Source organism: Polypterus senegalus, chromosome 4, assembly GCF_016835505.1.
Source record: "Polypterus senegalus isolate Bchr_013 chromosome 4, ASM1683550v1, whole genome shotgun sequence".
Classification (NCBI taxonomy): domain Eukaryota; kingdom Metazoa; phylum Chordata; class Cladistia; order Polypteriformes; family Polypteridae; genus Polypterus; species Polypterus senegalus.
Genome location: NC_053157.1, coordinates 49,989,722 through 50,003,044, shown reverse-complemented (window position 1 = coordinate 50,003,044; position 13,323 = coordinate 49,989,722). Strand labels below are relative to the sequence as shown.

The following is a 13,323-nucleotide window of genomic DNA, read 5'->3' as shown; positions in this document are numbered from 1 at the left end:
TACTGCTCTTAACATTTAAAGCTCTCTACAGTCTCAACGATCTCCTACAGACTTGTACTCCTCTCGCTCACTCAGATCCTCATCTGCAGCTCTACTTTCTATACCACACATCAGACTCAGTGCAATGGGAGCTCGAGCGTCTCTCATAGTGCTCCTCAACTCGGGAATTCTCTTCCCTCTCATATATGTCAGCTCGATTCAATAACACATTTTAAAACTGCCCTCAAAACTTATCTTTTCAAACTGGCATACCAATTGTGAATTTTGCACTGTTACTGCCAGTTATCTTTGTTTGCTAATTATTGCTTTTTGATTTATCATTCTCTTGTTTTAATTTTACTAATGTTGTTTAATTTTATTGTACGGTGACCTTGAGTGCTAAGATTATAAAATGGGATTTTCTAATGGCCAAATATAACTAAAACAATTGTTCCGCCTTACCTATGAAATGTAATTTCCCGGGATCTGGTTTAGAGCATACAGCGGCTTGTATAATCCCAAGCAGCACATGCATGAGGCATCTTTATCCACTACAGTAATCCCTCCTCAATCGCGGGGGTTGCGTTCCAGAACCCCCCGCGATAGATGAAAATCCGCGAAGTATAAACCATATGTTTGTATAGTTATTTTTATATATTTCAAGCCCTTATAAACTCTCCCACACAGTTAACATTATTAGAGCCCACTAGACATGAAATAACACCCTTTAGTCAAAAGTTTAAACTGTGCTCCATGACAAGACCGAGATGACAGTTCTTTCTCACAATTAAAAGAATGCAAATATATCTTTTCTTCAAAGGTTCAAAGGAGTGTCTGCACCAGGAGCAGAGAATTTAAGAGAGAGAGCGCTCGCAAAGAAAAGCAAACAATCAAAAAATCAATACGTGTGCTTTTAAGTTTGCCGAAGCAAAATAAAGCGGCATTTTTCAGAGGAGCGTCAGTATCTTCTAAGCAAACAGCCTCTGTGCAAACAACAACTCTGCTCACATCTCCTCCGTCAGGTGCACAGAACGTCAGAGAGAGAGAGCGAGATTAAAGCAAACAATCAAAAAATCAATACGTGTGCTTTTAAATATGCCGAGCACCGCAATAAAGCTGCATTTTTTAGAGGAGCGTCAGTATCTTTTAAGCAAACAGCCTCTGTGCAAACAGCACCTCTGCTCACACCCCCCCTCCGTCAGGCGTAGAGAATGTCAGAGAGGGTGAGAGAGAGGCAGAGACAAGCAAACAATCAAGCACAGCGTGGGAAGCATATCTTATAGCATTGAGGAGTTTTAGTTAATATGTAATACATGCTCTGATTGGGTAGCTTCTAAACCATCCGCCAATAGCGTCCCTTGTATGAAATCAACTGGGCAAACAAACTGAGGAAGCATGTACCATAAATTAAAAGACGCATTGTCCGCAGAAATCCATGAACCAGCGAAAAATCCGTGATATATATTTAGATATGCTTACATGTAAAATCCGCGATAGAGTGAAGCCGCGAAAGTCGAAGCGCGATATAGCGAGGGATTACTGTACTTCACTCCACAGCAGTGTCACTCGCAATATGGCGGCGACGTTGACGTACGAGGCTTCTGGTCATGCGGCATCTAGTAATTCTATGTCTATGGGCGTGGGGGAGTATGGGAGGCCGCAGGCAGCGTGGGGAAGGGTTTGGAAAAGGACGAGTAGGAATTGAGAAATGCCATGTCGGCTGTGTGTGGGCGGGACCAGTTTTGAAGAGGAAGCAGGACGAACCAGAAGAGAAATATATATAAGAGATGAGGGCATTTATGAGTTAATGATCTACAAATGCCTAGAAAATGGATGGATGATTGATTTGATAAGTAGATTTAGGACAAAATAAGCATAAAGTTAAACCACTTGTGTTTTAAATAATGTTATATTGTAACCCTCATGTACTTAATTTATTAGTTTCATATTTGAGCTAGTTTCCATAGGATTCTTGCTTTTTATCTTGTAACAATGTTCAATAACGGTTTCTATTTTGGGGTCTTGTTCAGAAATCGGGCGCCACTTGAGACGACCTTCCCCTTGCCTAAACACTAACCTTAAGGTCAATAAAATAGGTCCATGATGTTAAGTCACTATTTGGGGCTAAAATGATAACAGAAATGTGAAACCTACTTATATACCTAATCTTAATTATTGTGAAACAACCAAGTGGTGTCCGCTTTCTGAACAAGAGCCCTATTTGGATTGATTTTATTTTTTTGTTTATAGAAGTTACTTATCGATGATTTTTAAGAAATTGTATTATCTATACTTGCGTATTATCTGTATAATTTTACTTGTTTTCACAGCTTATGACAAGGTCTTAACATGAGAAACAATGACAGTAATAGACAAAAAAAACTATTTATTGGTTTAGAGGTTTGTTAGACGATTACTGTTACATGTACAGTGTACAGTGAAATTCTTATTTGCATACTCTAATCAAAATGCAACATGTCACTACTCCCCAGCACCATGTCTATTTTTAAATGATATTCTTCACAACAGGATTAAGCATTAAGCACAAGATAATAAACAACCATGTATAGTGTGCAAGTCCATTTCTAATCACACTCACTCAAAGAGGACTAAAGCAAACTCACCAAACCACCTAACACCAACTTCTTTGGAATGTCGGAGGAAAACTGCAGTGCAAGAAGAAAGCCACAAAAATAATATAGTGAAAATGGACAAACTCCACACAATTCTGTCAAGGATTTGAAGTCAGCCTCTTGAAGTTTTGAGGGTCATACCTCTAACCATAGTTAACCTAGACCAGTGATTCTTTTTTGAGTCACTGACCCCTTTAAGAACCTGATGAAAGCTATGGACCCCTTTCCCCAGAAATATTCACATAAACACAACTTTGCATGTAGAATATAATATACTTTATTTATCAAGATTTGATGGTCTCATACAAATATGACATACGCAAAGTATTATTAAACTTTAAAGTAAACAATCTAAAAAAATTACACTCCCTTTTAAAGCAAAAAGCAATTGCCACTCATTATAATTATGAAATACAATCCTCTTATGCAAATTAAAACATATTTACTACTACAACGTTTTCTACTACCATTACTACTATTACATTTATTCTAAATCAACAGTACCGGGCTATATAGTAAAAATAAATGTTAATTTTTATCTGACCATCACAGACCCCATGAAACCCATCCATAGACCCCTTAGGGGTCCACGGACCTCAGTAAGAACCCCTGACCTAGACTAACCTAGTACTCTCACTCTTCTCATAACAACCTTGTCATTGTTTGAAAACATTAGGAGTATCAAAGAATTCATCTTAGAATCTGTGAAGCTCTATTTATCCCAGCATTCAAAACTGAAGTGAAAAACTTCAGCCCCTGCTACAGCATTCGCAAGGTAACTGACATTTCTCTGTTTATTCTGAGCTACTGAAAACTCTTCCATGGTTTTGTCCTTGCTTGTTTAAAGTATTACACTTTGTATTGTTATATAAATTACTTGCCTCGATTCTATTTTATAACATATACAGATGGCTAAACTGATGACAGTATATCAGACATAAACAGCAGTGGACTCAAAACAAAAGTTGAAAAAACTAGGATGAAAAGTTGCTGACAAAACTTACAATCTCAAAGTTTTTGACAGTTGATGTCATGAACTGCAGAGAAGTTTTAAAGCTTGCCTTCGCATAAATAATTATAATGCTATTTTAAAGGTAGACTAAAACTTTAAAGAATGCCATTGTAACATACATTACATCAATTATAATAACAACAATTAAGATATTCGTTAGATCAGCCTTTTTTAGAATATTTACGGTGTCTCTACTCTAATGGGCTTTGTTCGCTCACAGCACAGTCAACTACAAATTTAATGGATTTATCCTGGATAACTATTTAGAATTCACCTACCTCTTGTTAGAGATTTTAAAGTAATATGGAAGTAGCCGCATTACTACACAGTTACGATTTATAAATCATTTTGGGTAAGAGTCACCGAAATAAACACATATAACACATTCATGTAAATTGATTCTTGATAGCCGACAGGTATACAAGTGAAATGGGGTTCCCAGTTCCTATAACACACGCAATGGTTAGTGGGAGTACTGTATAGCTTAGTGGGAGTATAGCAGCAGCTTAATTGCGTCAAAGAGTAGCAAACGGGACGTCAAACAAGAGCTTATTCAGATTCTCAGTAAGCTGATATTTGTTCAACAAATGTAAACGGTTTCTTGACTCCGCTTTTTACTTTATAGTTTATCACATTAAACCCCACATGTCAAGGTAACTTGTAAATGTCTACTGAGTACAACCTATTCCTGCCGTGACATGTAGAGTAGTCCTAAAGTTTGCGTGCCAATTAATTTTAAACCGAATCGTTCTGTCCACGGTTTGCAAAGTGAAGCTTCAGGCGATCATTAGTACAAGCGTGTTCTAATCGATAAAACGTCTTTATCTACGGATCAGGCCTGACACAACACGAACAAATTAAAGGTATGTGGAATAAACACAGCTGTTTAATCTAAATTTAAAAGCAAAACACTAATATGTTTATATACCAAAACCCAATTATTTTCAGTGATCACAAAAACATTTTTTTTATTTATTAACTTACCTATTAGAGGAACAAACCGTCTGGATGGGTTTAAATGAAAGCAAAGTACTATCTATAGTGAATATGGAAGAGCGTTGCATTGTAGGAAATGTAGTCCTTCTATCCTGTCAAGGGTTCATTAATAATGAAACCCGTTGAAAATAATAACTACAATACCCGACAAACAGCCGAATGCATCCGTAAAATCCGGATAACTACAAACTCCACAATCCCTCTCTTCTTTAAATGAGAGGTGTGGCTTGTTACTTCTCGCGACAGGACTGGATTTTACCCTCAAGTGAGAGCTATTATGGTTGTAAGAGCAGGTCGGGCAGTGTCGGGGGATATTGGAGTGACACGTTCAGCAATTCGATTTGATCTGGCGTCTCCTCATTAAGGACGCAGTCACCTTTTTTAATCGGTGTGTATGTAATTCTCTCTTGACATGTGTGCAGTGTTGATTAATTGCGCGCAATATTTGTACAGGTATTTATGTTTTTTTTGTGTGTATTTGTGCAGGTGTAGCAGAATGTTACCTTGCAGATTACTGACAAACCACAGTAGTGATAAAAGGGCCAATTGTTGCAGGAGGACGGTGTCCGTGTGTGCGCAATACGACTATTGGGTGGGAGTTTGCATTCATAAGGAAAGAGGGAGGAAATAAGCTGCCTTTCGATAGAAGGTGCAATAGCAGAACCACCCAGCATGTGAAAAACTACATCCAGGTTCCTTATTTAGAAGGCTGATAGTTATAGAAATGTGAATTATATATGAAGTATTACACGTACTATAGTGCAGGCCCTTTTTTGTACTTATCTGCTTTAATTTTAATGTATATTGGCATTTCACAGGTCTCCTGTATGCTTCCCTTTGGGGCTTCACAGTGGTTGTTGCCCGACTTCCGTTAGCACTAGATTTTTTTATCTACAAAACAGAGACATTACTGGCAACAAACTTGTTTCGCGTTGTCATGGTAATATGTTTTTCGAAGAAGTGCACTGTGACTCGGGCGTGGTGTTTTGTGTGTTGTTTTTTTCCCAGGATGACTTATTGCCTGATGACAGCAGCCCCAGCATGCTTTGTCATCGTCTCTCGGATTTATTTATTTATTTATTTATGTATGTATGTATGTATTTGAATGTTTGTCATCAACCTCAATATGCGCATTGTTGACACATGGCACACTGTCATTGAACTATCTGGTAGTAGTGCTGATTGTACAGTTAGTTCCTGTGAAACCTGAGTGCGGTGGTGAAGATGAAGAGTTGCTCGAGTATAGAATGTATTACAAAAATTACTGGAAACCACATTTTATTCTTAAGTGTTTGTAACAGCCAACGTAATGAGCGGTGTTGTATTTGTATTTCTTAAAAATCGTTAAGTAATTGACCTTAGACTTTCTGATTTAAGTTAGGACCAAACGCGAGTGTTGGGTTTCTTCCTGCCTTGTGGTCAATTTTATAAATTCCAGGTCGCATTTAATGGGGCTCGATAATGTATAGAAGTTTGAAAGATAAAAAAAAAAATTTTTTTAAATAAAATGGTTTTATCTTGATTAGTCATACCAAGGTACCTTCAATAGCATATGGTAGATGTGGAAAAGTATTATGTGACATCAAATCTGTCATATTTCCTTATTGGATATTTATTAATAAGTTTATTGGCAAGGGTGACCATTGCACTCTATAGGTATTACTTAGGTAACTCTTAATAATATGAATATGATCTACCCAGTTGTTTATATATCTTGCGATAGCAAGCATTGTAAACATTACATTCCCCCATTTAAAAAAAAAAAACTTTTGCTGTTATCAATAACACATTATAACCAGCTGCATGGCATTGCCACAAAGTATGTAACCAGAATGTTCTCAGTATGCTACAAAAATAACTGATAGTACAGGTGTCAACATGTAATACCAATGATGCTTACAGTATGCTTCCTATATAATTAACATGTATATGTTATATAATGAATGGGTATCTACTGCCGAAAGGCATTTAACACGGTGACATTTCTTGTCATTGTGTGCTTGAATGCTTTAAATAATTATAAACCGATAACGGAACATTAATATGAACTAAATGACATTCAACCTTTATACTCTTCACAATCCAAGATCAAGTATTATCCTTGGTCGAACAACTTGGCCCGACCAGGTGGTGATGCAAGGTTGTGGTTCATCTGGGTTCATTGTCTGGCTTTCTGAAGAGGCTGAATTTGACTGATCTTCATTTGTCACAATGGGGTCTACTGTTGTGGGCAAAAGATGACACAGATTACGTCGCAAAGGCTTCAGCCAAATTGAATGACTCCCAGTACATCTGTGGACTATACATACTGAGAAGATCCATCTGTACTGTATTTCAGTAAGCTTGATTGTTTATTCTGACACCATGTTGTATTTCCTTATTAGATATTTATTCATAGTTTTATTTCACAGAATGGACTTATATAAATCAACTCAAATAAAATTAACAAAAAATAGTAGGCCACGAAAAAAATCACTAAAAATACAATTTACAGGTGCCGGTCATAAAATTAAATATCATGACAAAGTTGATTTATTTCAGCAATTCCATTCAAAAAGTGACACTTGTATATTAGATTAATTCGTTACACACAGACTGATGTATTTCAAATGTTTATTTCTTTTATTTTTGATGATTATAACTGACAACTAATGAAAGTCCCAAATTCAGTATCTCGGGAAAATTAGAATATCAATTAAGACCAATGCAAAAAAAGGATTTTTAGAAATGTTGGCCAACTGAAAGGTATGAACATAAAAAGTATGAGCATGTACAGCACTCAGTATTTAGTTGGGGCTCCTTTGGCCTGGATTGCTGCAGCAATGCGGCGTGGCATGGAGTCGATCGGTCTGTGGCACTGCTCAGGTGTTATGAGAGCCCATGTTGCTCTGATAGTGGCCTTCAGCTCTTCTGAATTATTGGGACTGGCATATTGCATCTTCCTCTTCACAATACCCCATAATGGGGTTAATGTCAGGTGAGTTTGCTGGCCAATCAAGAACAGGGATACCATGATCCTTAAACTAGGTACTGGTAGCTTTGGCACTTTGTGCAGGTGCCAGGTCCTGTTGGAAAATGAAATCTGCATTTCCATAAAGTTCATCAGCAGCAGGAAGCATGAAGTGCTCTTAACTTCCTGGTAGACGGCTGCGTTGACCTTGGACCTCAGAAAACACAATGGACCAACACCAGCAGATGACATTGCAAACCATCACTGACTGTGGAAACTTTACACTGGACCTCAAGCAACATGGATTCTGTGCCTTTCCTCTCTTCCTCCAGACTCTGGGACTGTGATTTCCAAAGGAAATGCAAAATTTACTTTCATCAGAAAACATAACTTTGGACCACTCAGTAGCAGTTTTGTCTTTAGCCCAGGCGAGACGCTTCTGACGCTGTCTCTTGTTCAAGAGTGGCTTGACACAAGGAATGCGACAGCTGAAACCCATGTCTTGCATACGTCTGTGCGTGGTGGTTCTTGAAGCACTGACTCCAGCTGCAGTCCACTCTTTGTGAATCTCCCCCACAGTTTTGAATGGGTTTTGTTTCACAATCCTCTCCAGGGTGCGGTTATCCCTCTTGCTTGTACGCTTTTTTCTACCACATCTTGTCCTTCCTTTCGCCTCTCTATTAATGAGCTCTGTGAACAGCCAGCCTCTTCAGCAATGACCTTTTGTGTCTTGCCGTCCTTGTGCAAGGTGTCAATGGTCGTCTTTTGGGCAACTGTCATGTCGGCAGTCTTCCCCATGATTGTGTAGCCTACAGAACTAGACTGAGAGACCATTTAAAGGCTTTTGCAGGTATTTTGAGTTAATTAGCTGATTAATTAGAGTGTGGCACCAGGTGTCTTCAATATTGAACCTTTTCACAATATTCTAATTTTCCGAGATACTGAATTTGGGACTTTCATTAGTTGTCAGTTATAATCATCAAAATTAAAAGAAATAAACGTTTGAAATACATCAGTCTGAGTGTAATGAATGAATCTAATATACAAGTTTTACTTTTTGAATGGAATTACTGTAATAAATCAACTTTGTCATGATATTCTAATTTTATGACTGGCACCTGTATTTACTTTAAGGGAAAAAGAGAAGTATTCTTCTGGCAGAGAAGTATGTAAGTAAAGGATATGTATGAGGGAAATGTGACCGTGGTAAGGTCTACAGTAGGAGTGAAGGATGCATTCAAGGTGGGATTACATCAGGGATCGGCTCTGAGCCCTTTCTTATTTGCAATGGTGTTGGACAGGTTGACACACGAGATTAGACCGGAGTCCCTGTTGACTATGATGTTTGCTGATGACATTGTGATCTGTAGCGAGAGTAGGGAGCAGGTTGAGGAGACCCTAGAGAGGTGGAGATATGCTCTAGAGAGGAGAGGAATGAAGGTCAGTAGGAGGAAGGGGGATTGTGGAAGAGAGCTGAAAAAGAGAGTGCAGACAGGGTGGAATGGTTGGAGATGAGTGTCAGGAGTGATTTGTGACAGACTGATATCAGCAAGAGTGAAAGTGAAGGTCTACAGGATGGTAGTGAGACCAGCTATGTTATATGGGTTGGAGACAGTGGCACTGACTAGAAAGCAAGAGACAAGAGCTGGAGGTAGCAGAGTTAAAGATGCTAAGATTTGCATTGGGTGTGACAAGGATGGATAGGATTAGAAATGAGTGGTTGGGAGACAAAGTCAGAGAGGCGAGATTGTGTTGGTTTGGACATGTGCAGAGGAGAGATGCTGAGTATATTGGGAGATGGATGCTAAAGGATAGAGCTGCCAGGGAAGAGAAAAAGAGGAAGACCTAAGAGAAAGTTTATGCATGTTGTGAGAGAGGACATGCAGGTGATGGGCGTAACAGAACAAGATGCAGAAGACCCCTAATGGGAGTAGCCAAAGGAAGATGATTTACTTTAGGATAAACTAGGGGGGTCCGCCCCCCTGCTCACTTCATTCGCCCACCCCTGGGTTTGGTTTACCAGATATACAATTTAAAGAGATTATTTTTATGGGAATTGTTACATATGCATTATTTTCACTTTTACTTTTCTAAAAACAATACTGCACTTGTCCTTTATTTCTGGCCCCGGGTGTGATTAAATCTCTTTCTTGCAGAACATATAACGGTGCTCACGTTGTGAAAGGGGGGCAGGGAGCGGCTGAACACAAGTGGTCGGGTCATCTGCTGGCTTGTGGCTTGTTGCGTATTCTGCTTGTCATGCTGCACGTTGATCTTTTAAAAGCCTGTCCACTTCGCGTCTCTGCTGCTCGCGTTGTGAATTGGGGGTGGGGTTGAGGATGGGTTGGGATGTGGGTTTGGCTGAACACATGCTAAGGAGAAGTGGTCGGATCATCTGCTTGCTTGCTACTGCTGGTGAGCTATGTGTTCTGCTTGTCACTTGTCGTTGTTTTAAGAACTGGGAGCACGTGAAGCATGTCTGACAAAAGCATTTCAGAACTTGTTTAAAATGAAGAGCCTGAACAAATAAACGAGTTTAACAAAAATAGTTAAAGTAGATCTTTACCACCTTCTAAATTGGTTTTATTCTTGTGTGGCCTAAGATCCTGTTCACACCAGTCACACCCTTTTTGACATCTGGTATTTTTAGATAATAAAAGAATCTGCATACCCAGCTAATATAAGAAAAGACCTGTGCACCTGTTTTTTTGTCTTGCAGAAGTGTCTGAACTGCTCACAGACTAAATATTACATTATACGAATTCATAAAACTAAATTAGCCCTGTATGAATAAGTATATGCTTGGTGCTCATTCCACTGGTGCTGGAATGGGTAATGGCTTCCTGTATTTGGTACTGGAAAAAATAATTGGATCAGTGCAAAGTTTTTATTTTTGTCCCTAGGTAGATTCTTTTTTTTAATTATTAAAACTGCACAATTGACATGCATTTTATTTTTAATATTGTTCTAAAGATAAAATTGAACAGTAGGTTACTGCTTATTTTATAAAATCATTTTATAGATTGACTAATTTTATTTAAAAAATTCTTTAGAGTAGTGTTGATTGGTGAAATTCACCAAAGTGTTTTTCACAGTGAATATGCTGTGTTCACCAGTCACCTTCTTTACCAAATATTTTCCTGGAAATTCACTGTGTGGCTGTCTATGACAATTTTTTCCCCCTAGTGTCCCATGATTCTTTGTCAGGCCAGTGTGACATTGCAGAACCTTAGCAGCCAATATTGGGTTAAACAGCCCAATGAGTATATAACACTGATGCTAGTAATCGGTTAAAATTAGCAGAAAACATACTAATACTTTTACAAACACAGCACTGAGGCAGAAGGAATCTGGAAATTTGTTGGTGTATTTGTACCTTAAAGGTAATGCCTTTTTGTATGAACTTGTATGTTTCTTCCTACCCATTTAATAGTATTACCCAAAGCAATGTGCAGTTGATGCAGACAGGAAGGAGAAAAGAATCCATGTGCTTTAGTGTTAAGTCTATTTGGTAGAAGTTGCAATGAATGAACAAAATCGTCATTGGGGAGAAAAACAAAAAAACTATGTATCAGTTTTGAGGGAGGTGAGTAACTGCTGTCAAACCTTAGTGAGTTCATATTCACTGTCTGCAAGACCTTTTATTATTCTGATGTTTAATTATGTTGTTTTATAGATAGATAGATAGATAGATACTTTATTAATCCCAAGGGGAAATTCACATAATCCAGCATCAGTATACTGATACAAAAAAAAAACAATCTTAAAGGGTAATAAAAATGCATGTAAAAACAGATAGTAACTTTGAATAATGTTAGCATTTACTCCCCCGGGTGGAATTGAAGAGTCGCATAGTGTGGGGGAGGAATGATCTCCTCAGTCTGTCAGTGGAGCAAGACCTTGATAAAAGTCTGTCACTGAAGCTACTCCTCTGCCTGGAGATGACACTGTTAAGTGGATACAGTGGATTCTTCATGATTGACAGGTGTTTGCTTAGTGCCCGTCACTCTGCTACAGATGTTAAACTGTCCAGCTTTATTCCTACAATAGAGCCTGCCTTCCTAACAAGTTTGTCCAGGTGTGAGACGTCCTTCTGCTTTATGCTGCCTCCCCAGCACACCACCTCGTAGAAGAGGGCACTTGCCACAACCGTCTGGTAGAACATCTGCAGCATCTTATTGCAGATGTTGAAGGACGACAACCTTCCAAGGAAGTATAGTCGGTTCTGACCCTTCTTACACAGAGCAGCAGTATTGGCAGACCAGTCCAGTCCAATTTGTCATCCAGCTGCAATCCCAGGTATTTATAGGTCTGTACCCTCTGCACACAGTCACCTCTGATGATCACGGGGTCCATGAGAGGCCTGGGCCTCCTAAAATCCACCACCAGTTCCTTGGTCTTGCTGCTGTTCAGGTGTAAGTGGTTTGAGTCACACCATTTAACAACAACAACAACATTTATTTAAATAGCATATTTTAATAACAAAGTCTTTAATTAGCTTCCTGTACTCCTCCTCCTGCCCACTCCTGATGCAGCCCACGATAGCAGTGTCATTAGCGAAGTTTTGCACGTGGCAGGACTCCAAGTTGTATTGGAAGTCTGATGTATATAGGCTGAACAGGACCGGAGAAAGTACAGTCCCCTGCAGTGCTCCTCTGTTCCTGACCACAGTGTCGGACCTGCTGTTCCCAAGACGCACATACTGAGGTCTGTCTGTAAGATAGTCCACGATCCATGCCACCAGGTGTGAGTCTACTCCCATCCCAGTCACCTTGTCCCTAAAGAGCAGAGGTTGGATGGTGTTGAAGGCACTAGAGAAGTCCAAAAACATAATTCTGACAGCACCACTGCCTCTGTCCAGGTGGGAGAGAGATTGGTGTAGCATATAGATGATGGCATCCTCCGCTCTCACCTTCTCCTGGTATGCGAACTGCAGAGGGTCGAGGCCGTGGCCGACCTGTGGCCTCAGGCGGTGAAGCAGCAGCCGCTCCATGGTCTTCATCACATGTGACATCAGAGCAACAGGCCAGAAGTCATTCAGCTCACTAGGACGTGATACCTTTGGGACTAGGGTGATACAAGATGTTTTCCAAAGCCTCGGGACTCGCCCCTGTTCCAGGCACAGGTTGAAGATGCTCTGTACAGCAGTCGTGGCGATACTCCATCTGGACCCGCCGCTTTGCTGGCACGAAGTCTCCTCAGCTCTCTGCTCACCTGTGCTACTGTAATTGTGGGTGGGAATGTTTCTCCTATGCTGGTATCAGCAGAAGAATGGTTGGAGGATGCAGTACTCCGAGGTGAGAGTGAGTTAGTGTGGTCAAACCTGTTAAAGAAGTTGTTCATTTGGTTTGCTCTCTCCACGTCTCTCTCGATGGTGGCACCCCGCTTCGAGCTGCAGCCAGTAATGATCTTCATCCCATCCCATACTTCCTTCATGCTGTTATTCTGCAACTTCTGCTCCAGCTTTCTCCTGTACTGCTCCTGAGCTGGACTCGGAGTTCCTTCTGCACGCGCTTGAGCTCATGCTGATCACCGCCTTTAAAAGCCCTTTTCTTCTATTTTAAAAGGCCCTTGATTTCACTTGTAATCCATGGCTTGTTGTTAGCATAGCAGTGTACTGTTCTTACTGGAACTACAATGTCCATACAGAAGTTGATGTAATTAGTTGTGCAGTCAACAGTCTCACAATGTGACCCCTGCAGTATATCCCAGTCTGTAGTTCCAAAGCAGTCTCTCAGAGCCTGCTCTGCCTC

The 13,323-nt window shown here is 39.8% G+C and overlaps 2 protein-coding genes across 7 annotated transcripts in view; one reads left to right on the top strand and one right to left on the bottom strand.

Moving 5' to 3' along the window:
* The window catches only part of naa35 (N-alpha-acetyltransferase 35, NatC auxiliary subunit), a 96,441-nt gene extending 91,738 nt beyond the window's left edge, over nucleotides 1-4,703 (bottom strand). Inside the window, exon 1 of one of the 2 annotated variants that reach the window (XM_039750599.1) lies at nucleotides 4,609-4,703. The gene's annotated coding sequence lies outside the window, so the exon portion shown is untranslated. The remainder of the gene's footprint in view (nucleotides 1-4,608) is intronic. The other variant, XM_039750600.1, reaches the window with a different exon arrangement.
* A 168-nt stretch (nucleotides 4,704-4,871) lies between these two features.
* agtpbp1 (ATP/GTP binding carboxypeptidase 1) overlaps nucleotides 4,872-13,323 on the top strand; it is a 287,469-nt gene continuing 279,017 nt past the window's right edge. For 3 of the 5 annotated variants that reach the window (XR_005633318.1, XR_005633317.1, XM_039750598.1), the window contains exon 1: nucleotides 4,872-5,008. The gene's annotated coding sequence lies outside the window, so the exon portion shown is untranslated. The remainder of the gene's footprint in view (nucleotides 5,009-13,323) is intronic. The other 2 variants (XM_039750596.1, XM_039750597.1) reach the window with 2 other exon arrangements.